This window comes from Pediculus humanus, genomic scaffold (assembly GCF_000006295.1).
Source record: "Pediculus humanus corporis 1103172108287 genomic scaffold, whole genome shotgun sequence".
NCBI lineage: Eukaryota > Metazoa > Arthropoda > Insecta > Psocodea > Pediculidae > Pediculus > Pediculus humanus.
Window position 1 is genome coordinate 552,510 of NW_002987856.1, and position 8,187 is coordinate 560,696.

Below are 8,187 nucleotides of genomic sequence, written 5' to 3' on the forward strand. Positions count from 1 at the left end.
GTTCGCATCCTTTTCCTTACTAAAGTGTCACCATCATTTCTCACTCTCTCACACTCTCTCTCTCTTTCAAATCTTTCTCTTTCTCACCCGCATCATAAAAAGAAAATAAAATACTTGTAAAAATGTCATGCTTTATCATTATTATTATTATTATTATTATTATCATTATTGTTATTTTCTTTGACTTTTCATCGTTTCCAAAAAAAAAAAAAAAATTTTCTCCAGTTTTTTTTTTGTATTTTATTTTTTTCTCCACAATTCAGAACAAAAAATGTTTTCCCCCCTTACCCCCTCCCCTCCCGCTTTTTTTTTCATATAAAATTTTCGATCGGAAAGCAATAATAATAATAATAATAAAAAACAAAACGACGACGAACGACAACGACGACTATAAGGGAGACTAAAAAAAGGGAGAGAGAAAAGGGATGATTGTGATAAAAATTTTTAAATGTCAAAAGCAGAAGACAAACAAAAAAAAATATATACAGAAACAATAATATTAATAATAATAATAATAATAATAATAATAATAGTAATAATAATAATAAATAAAAAAAAAAAAAATTCACGACTCACGCACACACGTACGCAACGCATTCCCTTCGGTTTATTCCTATTTCCGCCACTGCCCGATATCACCCCCCACCTTTCTCGTCTTCCCCCCACTTTCGCACGCGTTACGTCACAATTTTCTTCCGAAAAACGCGCGTAACAATAAATAAATAAATAAAGAAAGAAAAAAAAATGTTTTTCACAACTTTGAATTGATTCCTTCCATGTTTTCACTCAGAGTCTGGAGAAAAAAAAAAAAAAAATAAGAAAACTTAAAAAAAAAAAAAGTTCCAGGAAGGTGATGGTGGGAGGGAATCTTCAAAGAACTCAATAATAACTCGTGCCTGGAATTGTTCAAATTCGAATGATGATAATAATAATAATAAAAGAAATTTTTTTCCTTCTTCGCTTTTTTATAAAATTGAAAAAAAAAAAATTTTTTTGTTACGGTTCAATGATCGATACAATTTTGTCGATTCGTTTGTTGTTGTCCAGATTTAAATAACGTTTCATCGGTCAATTTAACGTTTGTTTTGTAAAAAAAAAAAAAAAAAAAAATTCCAAAGCTGGAAGAAATAATAATAATAATAATAATGTAAAATTATTCAAAAACGCAAAAATTGTTGAAACTTTTTTTTTTTTTTTTTGTTTTTTTTTTCTTCAGGAATCGACGAATCGATAAATAAATAAATAATATGATTTATTTATTTATTTACTATTATTATTATTATTTCGTCACGTGGTTTTGTTTCCAGCGTTAAAAATTTTCATTTTTTTTTTTTCGTTTGTTTGTTTTTTAAAATTTATAAAAAAAATTTTTTTTGTTTGTAAGTTTTTTTTTTTAATAAAAAAAATAAAAATAAAAAAATTTTCTTCTCCAGTTTTTCCAAGAGTTACGCGACTAACAAACAAGAAAAAAAAAGCTGGAGAACTTAAAAAAAAAACTTTAAAAAAAAAAGAAAAGTGAAAAGTTTTCGTTCAATTTTTGTTGTCGTTTTCTTTCTCTCTCTCTCCATTTAAAAGTGAAATTAAAATTCTGGAAATTTTTTTTGTTTTTTTCTCCAGCCCGATAAAAAAGCTTTACGTTGATAAATATTTTTTTTATGGAAACGAATAATCAAACGTTATAATTATCAATAAAAAAAAATTATTTATTTTGTCGTGGCAGGAGAAAATTTTAACTATTTCCCTTCACGTCGCGTTTTATTACTTCCTATCAAGTATTTCCGTCAATCCGTCGGTTTTACAAAGATTTTATTCGTCTACTTCCACTTTTTTTTCCCCACCGACCGACTTACCTATTCTACTTCCACGAATGAAAATGCGTTCGTATTCACCGATATATGTATATTTTCTTTTTGTTGAATAAAATTTATATTATCGATTTGAAAATTTCACGTGTGCGTGTGCGTGTGCGTGTGCGTGTATTGATTCGAGTTTTTTATTTACACAAGAAAATTCAAATGAAAATTTTATTAAAGTTTAATGGAATCGATTTTTTCTCGATTTTCATTCTCGTAAAATGTCAAAAATTATTTTTTTTTCTTCTGCTTTCCCCCTCCCCTAAGAAAATCGTTTTAAAAAAACAATTATTATTATTATTATTATTATTATAACCGTCATCCGTTATTATTTAATTAAAGTTATTTTCCCAAATGTTTCAGTTGAATTTTTTTAAAATGATTGATTGATTTAATATTCGCAAGAGTTGTTATTTTGATTCTCGAAAAATCAAAAAGATCGTTTTAATTGACGCCATTTTTTTTTTTTTAATTATGAATTTCCGGAAGTTTGATTTCGATACGATTTCATACGAAATCATTTCCGTTTTTTATTTATCTTTTAAGAAAAAAAAAAAATCTAAAATTTTTCAGTTTACTATTAACCGATTTCCGGTATTTATAAAATCTGACGACACAAACGTCAACCGTGTGTTATTGACGTCATCATTTTCCGATCTTATCGGGGGTTTTTAAACACTCAACCCGTTCTAAATCCACTCTTAGATTTATCAATGATGATAAAATTTAACAAATTATATATATGCATGCGTATATCTAAGTTTTGAAAAATATCGAAAATCCGGATATAAATCTATCGATTGTCGATTATTTCCGGTTGTGTAAACAAACACGTTATGACGCGACCCGCGTAATTATGATGATTTTAATAAAAAAAAAAAAAAAACGAATTCGGTTTGTGGAAAATCTTTTTTTTTTTCCTCCATTCTTGAATTTTTAATAATCCTTTTTCGACAAAATAATAATAATAATAATAATAATAGTAATAATAATAATAAATATAACGTATTTCATTTTAATTATTAAAATTTTTAAACCGGAAATAAAACTTTTACTTCCGCACGATGAAAAGAAAAAAAATATATATTTGTTTGTATCACGATTCGTACGTAACTATTATCGATATTATTATTGTTATTATTATTATTTTTATTGCTACAACTACTACTACTACTATTATCATTATCATTATTATTATTATTATGATCGTTAATAATAAAAAAAATTTCATTGGTGTTACGACAACGTTTTTATTTTTATTTTTTTAAATTTCCCGGATAAAATTTTGGAGTTTGTGACCCATTTCCGGTTTATGAATCACGAAGAAGAAAAATTATCATCATTATCATCATCATCATCATCATCATCATCACCATCGTCAAGTTTTTTGTTTTTTGTTTTTTTTTTTTTTGGGGGGGTAAAAATATTGCCAGCGTTTTAATTGCAATCTGGACTGTAATTAATCCCCAAAAGGGATGTTAATCTCGTGGAGTTTCCCAAAAATTTCCCCTCCCTTCTCCCCTTTCTCTCTCTCTCTTCATCTTTCTTCCTTTCCTTCATCCACTACCTCCCTCTCTCTCTCACTCACTTTCCATTCATCTTTTCTCTCTTTCTCTTACACTCTTTTTCACGTTTGTCCTTTCATCCTCTTTATCTCTCTCCCCTTATTTCTCTCTCCTTTATCCCCTTTTTCCCATCTCTCTCTCTCTCTCTCTCTCTCTCTCTCTCTCTCTCTCTCTTTTTCTCCTTTCGCCACCTCTTTTTCGTATTCCGAAAATTTTTGCACCGGTAATAAATAATCCGTTAAACGAAAGGTTTATTAACGTTTATTTTAAAGCAACCGTAGCCGTGAGATATTTTCATCTCTTCTCTCTCTCTCTCTCTCTCTCTCTCTCTCTCTTTACGGTGACCCTTATTTGATGATTTGTTTTTCTTTTTCTATGTTTATGTTTAGTTAACAGTATGTCCGTTCGTAATATTCGCATCTGTTTGTATATTATCATCATCATCGAAGGTTGCTAATACCTCCAAGGTTTCTTTTTTTTTGACGTTAAACAGGTATCTTTACTACCTTTCAAAAAACCTTTTTCTCAAGAAAGTTTTCGAATCGAAAAATTTTTCTCTTTGATATATATATATATATATATCAAAGAGAAAATATATTTTAAATTAATAATAATTAATAAGAGAAAATTATTTTATATATATATATATATATATATATATATAAAAAAGAGGAATAAATATATATATATTTATTCCTCTACCGAATAGCTTCCTTGTTTGTTTGTTTGTTTGTTTGTTTTGCGGTTATGCTTCGTAATAAAATGGACCGAATAAAGAACCTCGAAGAAGGAGGATGTGAAAAACCTTTTCACTCTATTCCGTAATTTAAGTCTTTAACGTCAATTTTTCATTTTATCCTTTACCCCTACCTCCCTTTACCCTTCCCCCTCTTCCTCCACTTTTTTTTCCTCTCTTTGTTTCTAGAATTTTCCGTGAAAAAGGTTTCCGTACAATAAAAAATATTTTTATTTTATTTAATCACTCGACAAACGTTTTCAAATGAAATTTTCCCAACATAAAATAACAAAAGACTTAAAAAAAAAATTTTTTTTTTGTTAAAGAACGGGGGGAGGGGAAAAAGGAAAGAATAATATTAAAAGGAAAAAAGGAAAAAAAAAAAAGGAAAAATAAAAAGGTTCGTTCTTCAATTGCTAAATGACAATGTGAATCAACGCAAAAAAAAAAAAAAAATTAACAATTAACAAAAAAAAAACACAAAAAAAAGAAGAAAAAACGAAATTAAAAAAAAAAAAAAAAAAATTACGAAACTAAAATAGCAGAAGACAAAAAAAAGGGAGGGTGGGAGGGGAAATTGGGAAGGGGAGGAGAGAGGAAAAGAGGAAGAGTACAAACGCGTTCAGAAATTTACATGACGAATTTTTTTTTACTACGACTTTTTTTTTTTTCTTTTATGAAAAGCAGAAGAAAAAAAACAAAACTTTTAAATATTTTTTTATTTATTCTATGAAATAATTTCGTGGCAACAAGACGAACGAAATTTTTCTAATCACACGAAAAATTCAAATGAAAACCGTTAAAAAACAAAAAAAAACCTAATACGACCTACCGACGAAAAAAAAATCATTCGAAAAGCAGAATAATAATAATAAAACGATCGCGATGATGACGTCACCATGAAAAATTACCTAAAACCTTTTTGATAATAAATAATAATAATAAAGATAATAATAATAATAATAATAATAATAATAATAATAATAATAATAATAATAATAATAATAATAATGATAATAATAAAACAAAAACGTAATCTTATAAATAATCGATAATTAAACGTTAATTACCTTTCCTTTTCGAAAAACATTTAATGAAAAATATTTTACGTAGTTAGTCGTGTGCAAAACAAACAAACAAATTTAAATTTAAATTTTATCATTCCGGTTGTTGTTCTTTTTTTTTTCATCTTTCAATTTTTCCTTTTTTTTTGCACCTCCCTCCTGTTTCGTCCCGTTTCATCCCGTCGTTTTCACTTTTTCTCAAAATTTTTTTTTTCTTTTATTTTTTCACATCGTTTTCTTATGGGATTTAGTGGTGGTGGGAGAGGAGGGGAAAAGTAGGGGGTAGGATAGGAAAATATAAATTTAAAAAAAAATTTCGGGCGGGGGAGATGTCGTGGAGGGCGTACGGGAAGGGCGGAAAAAAAGAAAATTTTCAGGTTTTGATTTTTTTTTTTTTTTAAATTAAATTTTGGAAAAAAAAAAAGTTTTTCCTCCTTTTTTTTCCATTTACCCTATACGCGTGTGTTTGTTTTTAGGAATGAGAAAAAACATAACATAATAATAATAATAATGATAATAATAATAAAACAATGGAGAAAGTGACAATAAGAAAGAGAGGAAAAGGAAAAATCGATAAAATTTTAACAGATGGAAAAATAATAAAATAATTTTTAATAATTAACTCGAGTAAAAAATTTTCCATTGATACCAACAACATGATGCGAACGGAAAAATGATGATGACGTAATTATAAATTATTTTTGGAATTATCCATAAAAAAAAAAAAATTTTCACCGCCATCTTATGAATTTCTCTCCAGTTTTAATCGTATAAATAAATTAAAAGCGCGCGCGCTCTCACGTTTGTGTTTAAAAACGTTGACATACATTATTCGCGCCTCCCCTCCCACCCATTTCTCCAGCACAAGTTTAAAAAACATCTGGTTAATCGATAATAGAAAAAACAAAAAATAATAATAATAATATTTTCTCCAGGCGGAACAAAAAAACGGAGCTGGTGGGGTAGGATAGAGAAAGGGTGTTCGGAAAAGGAAAAATCTAGAAAAAAAATCGGAATAAAAAATAAAAAATACGTAAAAAGATTCAGATTCCAGATAGTAATAATAATAATAATAATAATAATAATAATAATAATAATAATAATAATAATATTACAAGGGGTGAAAAAAACAAACAAAAAAAAAAAATTAACGCGGAAAAATAGGGAAAGAGAGAGAGACGGTAATGATCGTCGAAATGAAATTATTTTTTTTTCACCCTTTCTCCCCCCCCCATCCCCAACCCACCCGCCTTGTAAACTTTATTATTCTCCAAAAAAAAAATTCCAGAAAAGTTTTAAAAAAAAAAAACGACTTCATAATTCAAAAAAAAAAAAAAAAAAAAAAAGTTTTTAAAATTATAATGAAAAATTTCACACTGCCAAAAAGTAATCAATAAAAGGAAAAAAAAAAAAAAGGAAAATCTTTTTTTTTTTTTTTTTTTTTTTTTTTAAATCTAATTCGAAAACGCAATGGAAATCGATTTTGGCATTAATTCAAAGGAAAATAATGTTATTACAGACTTTAAAAAAAAAAAAAAATCCTTTTTTCCTTTTTTATTTTAAACGAAAATAATCAAAACTACCACCGGAAGAAGAGAGAGGAAAAAAAAAGGAAACGGGAAGAAGGAAGTTCCTGAGGCCGACACCATCTTGAAATTCACGCCTCCCCCGGCTACTCCCCACCCATCCTCCCATCTCGTTTCTACCCTTAAAAAAAAAAATCACGCGCGAAAATGAAAAACAAAAAAAAAACAGTCATAATAATAATAATAATAATAATGATGATGATAATGATGATGACGATGATGATGATGATGATAATGATAATGATAATGATGATACAACAACATCCAGTAACGTTTGTTTACCTTTTTTTTTTTTGGTTTCGATTAATTAATCATTTCTAAAAGGCGGTGCACGTGAAAAAAAAAACAATTTTTTTTTTATCTTCTGCTTTTTAAATGAACGCATTTTCTTCTCCTTCCTTTTCTCTTTAATATCAGAATTTTCATAGAGAAAATAAACTGTTGCGTAAATTTTTTCAAATCGAGTTCGTTAAAAAAAAAAAAAAAACGATTGAAAGGGTGTGATGGGAGTGGTGGAGGGGTGCAAGGAGGGAGAGGAGAAATAGGAGAACTCTCGCGAAAACTCAATTTAGAATAATTATAATTATTATCATTATCATCATTATCCGCGGCGGCGGATAATTTAAAGATGGCGTGAAATCGCATGATTCCAAGCAATTATATTTGTAAAATAAAATGTCAGTCAGCACGTATATTATTTATATTGGATTAAAGTTCCGGACAATCTTTTTTTCAAATCTTCGATACATAATTCAAACTGCCACGTTTAAAAATTAATTTAGACGTCAAAAGTCAAAAACAAACACTTGGGCGGCCGATTTAATCTCGAAACCGATCAGGCAAACCCTTACACACACACACACACGCTACACAATCAATTTCAAAACTTGACTCTCACTCCCCCCCCCTCCATCCTCTCCATCGAATATATATTGTTATGATCCCGTACTCAATATTCACATTTTCAACTTTTTATAAACAAAAGACTGGCGACGAACTCAAATTGTTCTTCTTTAGAAGCGAAGCTTCTAAAGACTCCTTCTTTTATTTTATTTGCAAGTGTTTGCTCGAACATTCGAAACAGTTGACTGACGAAAGACAAAAGTAATATAGGCAAGCTACACAGCTTGGCGTTGGTTCATTTGATTTTTAGTCTAGCTGTAATAAGTTCTTGTTTATTAATATTAGTTTTGTGATAGTTTTAAGTGCTTGTTCATTACTTACAAAAATAAAGAACGAACCGAATATAACATATTAAAATTTTGGCGCAGTCGATGAAGGATCATTCTGAACGACAAGAAACCGGAGAATTCTTAAGTAATTCGTTTCATGTTGGTGGGTTTTAACTCTTTATCAGAATTTCTTTATACTGTAAGTAGTAGT